At 53.2% G+C, this 11437-nt stretch overlaps 1 protein-coding gene across 7 annotated transcripts in view; it reads left to right on the top strand.

The window, feature by feature from the left end:
- Positions 1-6: 6 nt before the first annotated feature.
- LOC120595977 (uncharacterized) overlaps positions 7-11437 on the top strand; it is a 49643-nt gene continuing 38212 nt past the window's right edge. For 2 of the 7 annotated variants that reach the window (XR_005651040.1, XR_005651042.1), the window contains exons 1-2: positions 7-279; positions 5259-5345. The gene's annotated coding sequence lies outside the window, so the exon portion shown is untranslated. Of the gene's footprint in view, positions 280-4612; positions 4697-5258; positions 6513-8935; positions 9511-11437 lie in introns of those variants that run through there. The other 5 variants (XR_005651043.1, XR_005651041.1, XR_005651038.1 and 2 more) reach the window with 5 other exon arrangements.

Below are 11437 nucleotides of genomic sequence, written 5' to 3'. Positions count from 1 at the left end.
AAGCCACCCGGGCTCTGGCCCTGGCGAGCTAAGGGTTAAGAAGCTGGCGGAGGGGGAGAGGGTTGCGGGGGAAGGCCAGCCTCCGGGTGTGATTGGCTGCCCAGCCCGGGCCCTGCGCCCCACCATTGGCGCCTCGGTGGGCCCGCCCCCCCGGGACTCGGCGACGAAGCCGCGCTCGCCCGCGGGGAGCCGAGCGCGCCGCCGGGGACCCGGAGCCGCGCAGCCGGAGAAGCGGGGCCCGAAGCCCGGAGCCGTACAGAGCGGAGCGCGTGAGCTATGGTGAGTGCCGCGCCGGCCCAGCCTCGACGAGTCCCCGGCAGCGGCGCCGGCGTGGGACCCGTGGCCGGCCCGGCTCGCGGGGGGCTGGGCGCCGGCTGCAGCTCTCGGGAGGCGGGGAGTCTGGGGGCGCGCGGGCATGGCTCGGCTCGCCGGACGGCGCCGCGCTCGGTTCCGTAGGGGGCGGCCGCGCCGAGCTTGGTCTGGGCAGCTGGACCCGGCCAGATGTGGAGAGCGCGGGGTGGCCGAATCGGTTTGGGGACAGTTGGTGCGGTTCTGGTCTGGGGCGGCCGAAAGTCCCGGGACCCGTCTGAGCTTGGAGACCGTGATCGTGCGGGCTGGGTCCGGAGCGGGAGTCAGGGGCAGTTCTGCAGCGGCTGGATCCAGTCGCACCTGAGCGTCTCGGGACGCCAGGTGGATCCGGGGTGACTTTCGGCTTGGAGCACCGCGAGTGGCCGCGTCGATCGCCTTCGGGCGCTCTATCTGGGACTACCGATCCCACTATGGCTTAAGGGGTTGGAGAGTGGGGGAGGCTGAGCAGCCTGGTTGGTCGCTGTCAGAGACCAGGGGACAATTGGAGACCATGTGCCCAGCCATCTGATCTCCCCAGCATCTCCCAGGAATGAGGTCTTAGAGGAAGGGCTAGGCAATGACATCAAGAAGGGAGCTGGGGAGGGAGATTTCATGGGGGCTTCTGAAGCCCCAGGGGAGAAACCCCAGGCTGGGCTTGTTGAGAGCTGTTTTAGGGAGGGGGCTTGTCTCTAGAAGGAAAGCCAAGACTTTTTAATCATCTCTCTAGGGCCTGTTGACACTCCTCCATCATGGGGGCCAAGCCACCTACTTTTCTTGAGTTTCTTTCCCCATGGACAGACCCCTCTGATTCTCTCCTAGTCCTGTTCTGTGCCCTCTTAACTGGGTACAAGTCACCATGCAGGGCCAGAGGAGGGCATGTATCAGTGATGGTGGCTGCCAGTCTCAGAGATACAGCCATTACCACTTCTCTGTGACAATGCTGTGAAGCCTAAGGGGGCCAAGGTGGGGGCAGGATGGGACCCCCTGTAGACACGAAGAGTCCCCCAGTGACTCCTCAGGCCCCACCCCTACTTTGCCCAGAGCTGGGGTCCCCTTCTAACACCCCTTTCCTCTTCCCTCACCCCACTAGTATCTACCCTGCCTTCCACCATCACTTGCCTGTCCAGAGTCAATAATAATGAAATTATGGCTTGACTGCATACTCAAAAGTCCTTAGAGACCATCTTGGATCCAACCTACCTTTTTGGTCAGGAATCCCTCTCCTGGAATGCTCTGCTGGGGCAGTTTCAGTGAGCTCACTTCTTGTTGATCGGCACTTGATTTAAGGTCTCCAAAAAGGAGATGAGACTTTGAGGTCATGTTATTTACTCTGCCTCCAAGCCCACCCTGACCTGTTACTCAGAAAGAGAACTTTTTTCTCCTTAAAAACTACCAAAGAGAGGCCACCTTGCCTGGGTGACACTTTTCGGAGCCTCACAACCTGAGAAGCCCCCTAATCTGTCAGGAAGACTCCAGGCTTTGATGTCAAACAGACAGGAACTTTGATCAAATTGTAGCCTCACCCCCGAGTATCAGTTTCCTTGTCTGCGAAATGAGATGGTAAGTCTTATCTTGCAGGGATGATGTGGGGATTCGGCGAGATAACCCCTGAGAGTGCTTTGCTCAAAACACAGCTTAGTTTCCTTTCTTGTTCACCCATAAGCTCACGTTGAGAAGTTCTGCCTGACATCTAACATATCTGTTAGTTTGCAGGAAGGATTAAAGTTTATCATGGTCGTGGGGAGAAGAAGAAGGAGTCAGTGATACTTACAGAATCATTCATTTGTTCTTCATTCAAGAAAGGTTTATGGAAGACTTAGGATATACCAAGCCCTGTGCTTGGAAGGAACAAAGTGTCATAAAAACTGTGTTAAGGAAACGTCTACCAGTCCATAGATGTCTGCATGGACCCTCAGGCTACGTGGCATATCTTTGGGAGAGCAAAGATATCAGGCCAGGCCAGGGATCCCTCCTGGCTGGAGAGATAAGAGAAAGCTTCACTGAGCAGGTGACAGCTGAGTCGGAAAGAACATCGAGGTGGGGAGAGCTATGTGGGCAGAGGACCAGACATGTGAGCACGGGGAATGCTCTTGGAAAGGCCGGAATGGGGCTTGCCTGGTACCAGGGCATGAAAGAGCCAGGACGGAGGAGAGAAAGTGGGCAAGGGACGCTGCTGGTGCCAGGTCGTCAAAGGCTTAGTCTGGCTGAGGAGTTGGAGCTGCACTGTGGATTGTTGACCCACCACGTGTGGGTGGGGTGGAGGCTGACGGCTGACTGTCATTTTGGTTTCCCCTAAACACCAGTCCGTGTGCTCATTCCTGAGGTGGGGTGATTCAGGGCTGCTAAAGTGTTTATTCCTTCCATCTCCTGCTCTCTATGGGTTTTAAACAAGTCCTGCATTCCCTCCCTTCAGCATGGCCAAGTTTCCCCTGGCCTCCAGTTCCTAACAGGGCTCTTTTGGAAAGTGTGTGTGCTGTTTCCTGTTGTCCTGGCTGGATCTCCCTGACTGTCCCCAGTTCCCCACCCAGGTCTCTAACCCCTTGACCAGGAGTCAGCGCTGTTCCTAAGGGCCTCAAATGGATGCCCCCCGCCGCCCCAGTGTAGCTTTGGGGTGAGGGTTCTGAGGACACCTTTTATATCTTCCGTCTTCAGTTGTCCTCATAGCACCCAGCAGCAGGCACAGAGAGGTAAAGGAGATTGCCCAGGGTCACACAGCAGGATAGTGCCAGAGCAGCCACAGACCTCCTAGATGTTTGGAGGGTTACCAGGCAGATAGGTTGGGGTGAAGGAAGCCCAGCCCAGTGTTCCCAGTCTGCTGTTTGTGGCACCTTGAGAATGTTCCTTCACATTCCAAACTGATGACTGAGCTTAAAGCCACGGCTGAGGGGTGGGAATCATCTTTACTGTAAGTTGCTGCGTTGAAGACAGGGTCCAGCGCCTAGGTTTGAATACTGCATGATGTGTGACCTCAGATTAGCTATTCCCTCTCTCGGCACTTCCTTTCTTACCAAGTGGGGCGGATTCGCTCCCTTCTTGGGATATCATGAGGATACAACAACCTAGGATAGAGTGTAGAAACACAGACTATTAAGAACTTAAAGGAACGTTTGATTTGAAGATGGGAGGCCAGCCACATGGCCCCTGACAGTCTGTGTGGGGTTCCCAGAGCATAGGAGTGCCTTTCCCTGGGCAGCCAGCTTCTGTGCTGGTAACTGGGTTACTCATGTTTCCTTGCATTGCTGCGATTTTTGGTAAACAGGCATATTGTTAACTTTTGTTAAAGTGTTAACTTCTGTTAAATACATTGTTTCCCAGAAAGAATTGGAGAGACCAGGCCCTGTCAGTGGAGGAACAGGATTTGAGGGGCATGGAGGCCGTAGTTCCAGGCACTAGCCAATATAACTAGCTTGGCTAAAGTCCACACTTTGAGGGAGGAACCATCAGCAGCCATTCACCACTTTTTATGTTTCCTCTCAGTTTTTTCTTTTTAGTTAATTAGGTAAACACCCCTGCCATAGTCAAAGTGCTTCATTCATTCATTCATTCATTGATTCACCAAACAAGTCTGCCTGGCACAATATAAAGCTTTGGGGCTGCGGTCAGTTCAAATGAGACCAATAGGTCTCTTTTCCAGTCCGGCGGACAGGCAGATATGGAGCAGGAAGTTACAAGTGCAATTGCTGTTGCCAAGGAGACACACAGGGTGCCATGGAGCAGATAAGGGAACCTGGCCTGGGGATCGGAAAGGCTCCCTGAGGACGTGATGTTAAAGCTATGGCCTAAAGAGTGAATGGGGGACTAGGAGGAACATTCCAGGCAGAGGGAGCAGTTATGTGCAAGACGGGATAGAACATGGTGCGTTTGGGAATTAATTTGTCTGGAGGTTTGGAAGACAGGGCTTGGGAGGTGGCCAGGGGCAGGCGTGCGCAGGGAAGGTCACGTTCAAGATTTGGGATTCCATCCTCAGGGCAAGGGAGAGCCGCTCAGGAGTTCAGAGTGAGGGGAGTGACATGGACGATTTGCATTTTGAGATGATCATACAGGCTGCTTTGAGAAGAATGGGGAGCGGGGTGAGGCTAGAGGCTGGGGAACCAGTTAGGAGGCTGCTGGAGTGGCTCTGGGAGAGACGATGGTGGTGGCCTGGACACCACACCCAGAATGGGCAGTGAAGAGAGGAGGAGTCTGTGGTCCCAGAGGTCCCACAGAGCCCCTTTCCCTGTGGATACTGACATTCCTTCCTGTATCCTCATATATATATAACCAGCAGAACTCATGGCCTCAAGAAACTTCAATCTAATGGAAGGGAAAGGCCAAGTTCCCAAACGCCTCTGACATGAGGTAGAAAATGGTAAGTACCAACCTAGGGATGCAGCTCCAGGGTCAGCCTGGACATGGGTGTGTATCAAAGAAGGCTTCCCAGAAGAGGTGGCATTTGAACTTCCTGTGGCAACAGTTAGTGGAATGGAATGCTTCCTAGGAACTAAGCTTTGGAGAGATTAAAATAAGGACAGACTCCCCTGTCCTTCAAAGAGTTATGGCTGTTACGGGGGCAGAGGCGGGGTGCGGGCGGGCAAAGTTTAATGAACAATCAGTGCCGATTGAACCCCACTGTCAGAGGTTGGCACTGGCACTAGGGCCTGGGGCTTTGGCCCTTTCCCCAGGAGCCCTGAGGGTGGGGTGACTGGGGTATTCGCAGGCCTGTCTTGGCTTACTGAGAAGCCTTACTCCCTCATCCCCACAAGGCTCCTGGGAGATGTTTCTGGAGAACATTCAGGAAATTAGCTGAGGGAGGGTCTAACTTCAGGGCCCAGAGACAGGGAGGCAGGCCCGGCTGCTAGATCTTAAAACTATAGAGTGCTTGCATTGAAAGGGGATTCATAACCATCTCATTCAAATTCCCCGTTTTACAGGTGGGAAGACTGAGGGACGACATGAACATCTAGCATTTGCCTGGCACTTAAATGTGACTTCTTTGATCTTCACATCAACCCCAGGAAGTAGGTTTACCCCGTCACAGCATTGTGAAAGTGGAGGCCCAAAAATTACTTAAGGAGTTAGAGACTGGAATGAGGCGGCAGCCCCTGCTTCCTCAAGATACTGGCTTCAGTTCCAAGCTGCCAGTCAATTTAGCAGAAACTCTGCCTTCCTGGGAAGGATCCCAGAAGATGAGGATGAAGCTTAGGCAGTTGGCCAGAGGTCTTGGTTGCTGATCGGGGCTCGACATCAGCCAGGCTGAAATACTGATTTTTTTTTTAAGTCTTTCACTTTTGCATAGCACTTGACAGTAAAGTCCTTTCCTCCCCATCCACCAACTCTTCTTGGGGTCAGTTACTAGCAGAGCTAGGATTTAAACCGAGGCCTGTGACTCTCAGTGCAGACCCCCAGCTTCCCACAGGCCCTGGCCCAAGTCTCCAGTGGCCCCCTGTCTGGCGATGATGTCCCTGACTTCCTGACCACATGCCCCTCTGAGCAGGAGGATCAGCCCCTGGCCCAGAAACCTCCTCTCTCCCATCCTCCTCCCCATGTGCTCCTTGCTTCCTTGGAAGGAGAGGCCTGGAGGCAAGCCAGGAGGAGTAGGGTTACAGTGTAAACACCGTCATGTCAATATTTACCTCTGCTTGGAACCAGAGCCTTCCGCCTCCCTGCCTGCCTCCCACTCACTGCCCGTCCAGGTGCACGTGGCCTGCTCTGCTGCTCTGATCTGGTCACTGAAAGCAAGGCCAAGGGTGAAGATCTAGCTTCTGTCCCAAACCCTGACGTTAACATTTCACGTGACCCTGAACAAGACATTTCTCCCTTCCGGGCCTCAGTTTTCCCATCTATAAAATGGCATGGCTAGAACAGACCAACTTAAGGGGCCTTTTTAGCAATGTCAGGTAGAATGACAAGCGTAATTCTCAGGCTCAGAGCTCGGGCTGCAAGTTGGGCAGACCTGGGTTTCAATCCGAAGTCTACCACTTCCTCACTGTGTGACTGTGAGCAAGTAACTTAACTGCTTTGAGCTTCAGTTTCTTCATCTATAAAATGAGATCCTAGTGGTACCTATTTTGGAGGTTTGTCAGTGAAGATTAATGCAATAACTCTCCACAGCTCTTGTCACAGGATAAGAACTGAATAAATAGTGGTGGTGGTTATTCCAAATAAACATTTTATGGTTCCCTGAATCTAGACACTGGATCGCTTCACTTGGGAACTGGAGCCAGGGGTAGGGACTGGAACCTCAAGCTCTCGGAGGCCGCAGGCTGGGCTGGGGGAGCCCAGGGGTTGAGAAAGCCCCTTGATCAGTAGCACACACACTCACACAGCTGCCTAGCCCCTGGGGTTCCTTCTTATTGGGCGGGGTGGTCCAGGGCTGAAATGGCCTCAGAGATGTGTGGCTGTGAGATGAGGGAGGGAGGGAGAGGAGTCAGAAAAGGGAGGAAGGACACATTTCCTAAGCCCTTTCACAGAAGCACTGGAGTCCAGTACATGAGCTGTTCCTTTCAGCTGGAGTGGGGGGGTGCAGGGCGGGGACTGGCAACCCCGAGCTGTGAGCGGGGCAGGGCGGTGGGGCTGCCCATGCAGCAGAAGTGGGCCTTGGAGACCACTGGGCCTGGGTTCAAACCTGGCTCCATCATGTTTTGCTGTGTCACCACCTCTCTGAGCTTTGTTTTTGTCATCTCTAATCTGGAGCTATTGGGGCCTATTTTGTATAGGAGTTGGAAGAGTTTAATCAGATGCTGTTTTAGAAGAAGCCAGCTCCATCCTGGCACACACACAGGAGGGCCCCGTGGATATCAGCCTCTTTTATTAGTATGACAATAAGAACCACATGCCGGTCTTGGTTCTGCTAGTGTCTGCACTTCTTGAGAGCAAGACCGTGCATTTAACAAAAATGTGTGATTTACTTACGTAAGACACATCTCCTGTGGCTCAGTTTCTACAAGCGTACACACCTCTGTAACTACCACCTAGTAAAAAAAAATAAAGGATATTTTCACACCCCCAGGGTTTCCACGTGTCCTCTACCATCAGCCTCCCCTGCTGATCTGCTTTCTGTCTAGTTTTGCCCGGTTTTGAACTTGGACGGCTTGAATTCATGTTCTCTTGGCCTGGTTTCCTTTAGCTTCAGTCAACACTGAATATTTTTATGTTTGTCCGTGTTGCTTCCTAGACAAGTATCTGCTTTCTTGGGCTGCCTTATATCCCACTGGGTAGATATATGTGTCAATGTCTGTGGGTGACATTGGGTGGATTCCAGTCTGGGCTGCTGAGACACTCTTGTGTTTGTCTCTTTGTGGACCTGAGCACCCCTTTCTCTCAGACAGGTACCTAGGGTGCTCCATTTTCAGAGTGTATTATTCACCTCTTTGCCCACTTGCCCAAGCCTAGGGAGGCTCTAGAGGAATGTTTTTTTCTTTTTGAAAGAAAGAAGGAATGGAGTCTTTTCTTCGTCTTAGTGCTTCAGATCCACTCTCTTGGTCCTGTCCCTGCCCTCAGGGCCTGGCAACTCCACGTGGGCCCTCTGCCTAGAGCCTGGGCTTTGGGTCTCCCCCTGGCATTTGTCAAGGCAGGGAGGAGGTCCTGGCCCTGGAGACCCCAGGGCTATGAGGCTGTCTGACCACTGATTGGTTGTATGACCTTTGGCAAGTCCCTCCCTGGTCCTCAGTTTCCCCTTCTGCAGAACGTTAGGTGGGATGATGGTTTCCCCAGCTCCCTAGTTTCTGATGGTCTCCTCTCATTTGGGAGCCATTCGCTCTGTGCTTCTCCAACTCTAGGCTGGCACCTGCCCCACTGGTGAGCCCCAGCTGTCCCATACCTCCGAGGAAGGACCATTTGGGAAAGTGGGTGGAGGATCTTCATTCTTGGTACCTTCCCTAAGAGCCTCATTGCGAATCAGTCCTTCCTGGTGAGAGTCCTCCAACGTGGGCCCCGGCTGTGGGTGCCCCCACCCAAGGAGGAGGCTTTGTAGAGCTGGCCTTGACATCAGGCAGACATGGGTGTGAATTCTGCTACTTCCTGGCTCCGCGACCTTGGGCAAGTCACTCCACCTCTCTGAGCTCCAGCATCCTCATCTGCAGGGTTGTGAGGATGAAGTGAGGTCTTACTTCATTGTGGGGACCAAAATGGATGAGGCAGCAAAATCCCTGCCGTCGAAGAGATGCATTCTAGGGGAGGAAGCCAGAGACGACACAGGCAACCCAACCAGCCAGAAAGGCCACTTCAGAGACAGGAAAGAGAGGAGCGAAGTGGTGGGGAGTGGTGCACGGTGGGGCGGGGGCTGCTCCAGGTGGGTGGGCAAGGAAGGAGGTGGCAGCCGAGCTGAAACCCGAAGGCCGAGGAGGTGGCAGAGATCTAGGAGAGGAGAGTTCTGAGCAGAGGAATCGCAAGTACAGAGGGCATGAGACAGGGACAAGGGCAAGAAGGCCACTGTGGCCGGGCAGAGGGAGTAAGGGGGAAAGGGGTAGGAAGAGCGGGGCATGGAGGGGCCGAGGCATGAAGGGCCTTGTCAGTCATGGGGGAAGTCGGCATTTCATGCTATTCCCTTGTAGTAGGAAGTCACTGCAGGGCTCTAAGGAGGAGGATGACTTGGTTTGATTTGTTTTAGGAGGGCCCTGGCTGCCGTGGAGGATGGACTGTTGCGGGCAGGAGTGAGGCAGGGAGGCCGGTGTCCGGTGAGAGGTGAGCATGGGCTCAGTACAGTCACCTGTCCTGAGGGCAAGGAGGCTTATATTCCTCCAGGATCTGGGATTTTAACAGCTACTTTCAGAGGATGGAAGAGAGGGGACAGAGCACCCCAGATGCTGCCAGACGTTCTGGAAGCAGAGCATGGTGGGCACAAGTTGCCTTTGGAGTCAGTCAGGCTTGTCTTAAAACTTCCACTTGAACTCAGCCTTGCAGGGAGACCTCAGGAATTTCCCAGAGTGAGCACGTTCCCACCACCCCAGGCTCTGTGACCCAGAGATATGAGGCCAAAAGGGCACAGAGCCAGAGCCCGCCTCTCCCACTTCCACATACCCTACTGAGACGTGAGGACAGAGGAAGCGATGGTAGAAAGGAGATGATGCCCAGCCCCTCTGGGCTCTGGTTCCTGCTGCCGCTGCGGCTAGAGAGAATCCTGTGGTTTTGTGATTCCCTGGTGTCCCCAGCTGATCTGGGGCAGGAGGCGGCCACGGGAAGGAGGTACTTGGACTTTCGGTGCCCCTGAGTATTCGGTGGGTGGTTACTCAGCATCCTGCTGGGCTTCTAGGCATGGTGGGCGGGGAGAATGAGAGAGCACGAGAGTTCACAGAGCCACAGAAGGTCTGAGCAGAAGTGGAAGTGGGACTTGGGCATCATGGAGACCAACCTCCTCGGGGCGAGACAAGCTCAGAAAGGGAAAGAGACTCGCCCAAGGCCACACAGGGAGTTAGCAGTGGCACTTGGACCCTGATCTTTGGGGCTGCTACCCCACTGTTCCTTCTGGTTAAGATGTGGGTTTCGGAGCCAGAGAGACCTGGGTTCTAGTCTCAGCTCTGTCACTTAGTCTCAGATGGGTGACCTTGGGCCAGTGACCATCTCTATGCTTCGGTTTTCTCCCCTGTGGAATGGAACAGCAGCAACACGTTTCTCGTGGGATTGTTATGAAGAATGGTTGAAATGATTTGTGTATAGCTATAAAGCTCATAGGATAGTGCACATAGTAGGTCCTCAGTAAACGGGAGCTGTTATTAATATTATTGCTATTGCAGTTCTGTCCTTCTGAGCCTCGTGAAGAGCTGGAAAGAATGGCTGTGTGCTAGCCTTCACTTATTCTGCTTTCTAGTTCTGGAGAATGCGGTTAGGCCCGTCTCGCTGCCGCTTATTTATTTTAATGTGATAATTGGGAGACCCTTTAACAAGGCCCTTCATTACCACCACCACCATCCCAACACATGCACACACGTGTGTGTGTGTGTGTGTGCGTGCAAAGCTTAGGTGGGCTGGAGATGTTCCGTCTGCCTCCTGCCTGAATGGGGCAGCAGGTCCCTACCACACACTCACTGATTCCTGTTTGTGTAGTGTGGCTGAGGGGTTAAGAGCAGGGGCTGTGGGATCCACTTGAACTTGAACCGTGGATCCACCACTTATTTGTTATAAAGGCCCTTTCAGCAGGTAAATTTTCCTCTCTGAGCCTTGGATTGCCCCTCTGTAAAGTGAGGATAACAACCCCCTCCTGAGGTGGTTGCAAACATTACATGAGGGGAGATCCGCTCAGAGCACATCAGGTGCATGCACAAAGAGGTGGGTGTCATTAATAACAACAGGTCATGTGTCCCAAACCCATTACGCCTGGTCTCCTTTCCATAGCTGTTCTCAGAGACTTTCTTGACTATCCCCCTGCCCATCCATCATGCATTCCCACCACCTTCGTCACTCCCTACCCCAGACTGCCTTCTGTCAGAGCACAAGTCACCTTGGATGAACTTTCCCACTCTGCCTTGTTTCCCTGCATTGACGCAGACCAAGAGCCTGAGCTCTGGGGCCAGCTGCCTGGGTTTATACCCCAGCTCTGCTGTTTCCTTGAGCACTCTCAAGCAAATTCCTAAATTCTTAGTCTCTGTTTCTACATAAGTAAAATAGGAATAGTAATAGTAGCAAACTCAGAGAGTGGTTTAAACAAGCAATATAATTATGTAAAGTGCTGGGATTCATGCCTGTCATTCAGTAACTGCCTCGTACTAGATTTTACTACCAGATGGAGTTCCGTTGGAGCAGAGCCCCTGCCTTTGTATGTCTACAGTCCCAGAACAAGGATGGAGTCGGAAGGGATTTAGGGTCTCTAGAGACTGACACTGAGGATGGGTTAAGTATTAGCCAGGTAAAAGGACAGCGAGAAAGATTCTAGGCCAAGGGAATAGCATGTGCAAAGGCCCTGAGGTGAGTGTCCTATATATAGTATGTTCAGTGTAGCCGGAGTAGAAAGCAAGAGCAGGAGTGACCCAAGGTGAGGCTGAGAGGTCACCAGGGGCTCAGCCCCATGAGGTCGTGTAGACCAGGTGAGAGATTTGGACTTTATTCCAAGAGCAGTGGAAAGCGCTCGCTCGCGCGCTCTCTCTCTCCCTCCCTCCCTTCCTCTCTCTCTCTCTCT

Source organism: Pteropus medius, unplaced genomic scaffold, assembly GCF_902729225.1.
Source record: "Pteropus medius unplaced genomic scaffold, Ma_sr-lr_union100, whole genome shotgun sequence".
Taxonomy (NCBI): domain Eukaryota; kingdom Metazoa; phylum Chordata; class Mammalia; order Chiroptera; family Pteropodidae; genus Pteropus; species Pteropus medius.
Note: the sequence above shows the minus strand (reverse complement) of the source record. Positions and strands in the feature narration are given on the sequence as shown.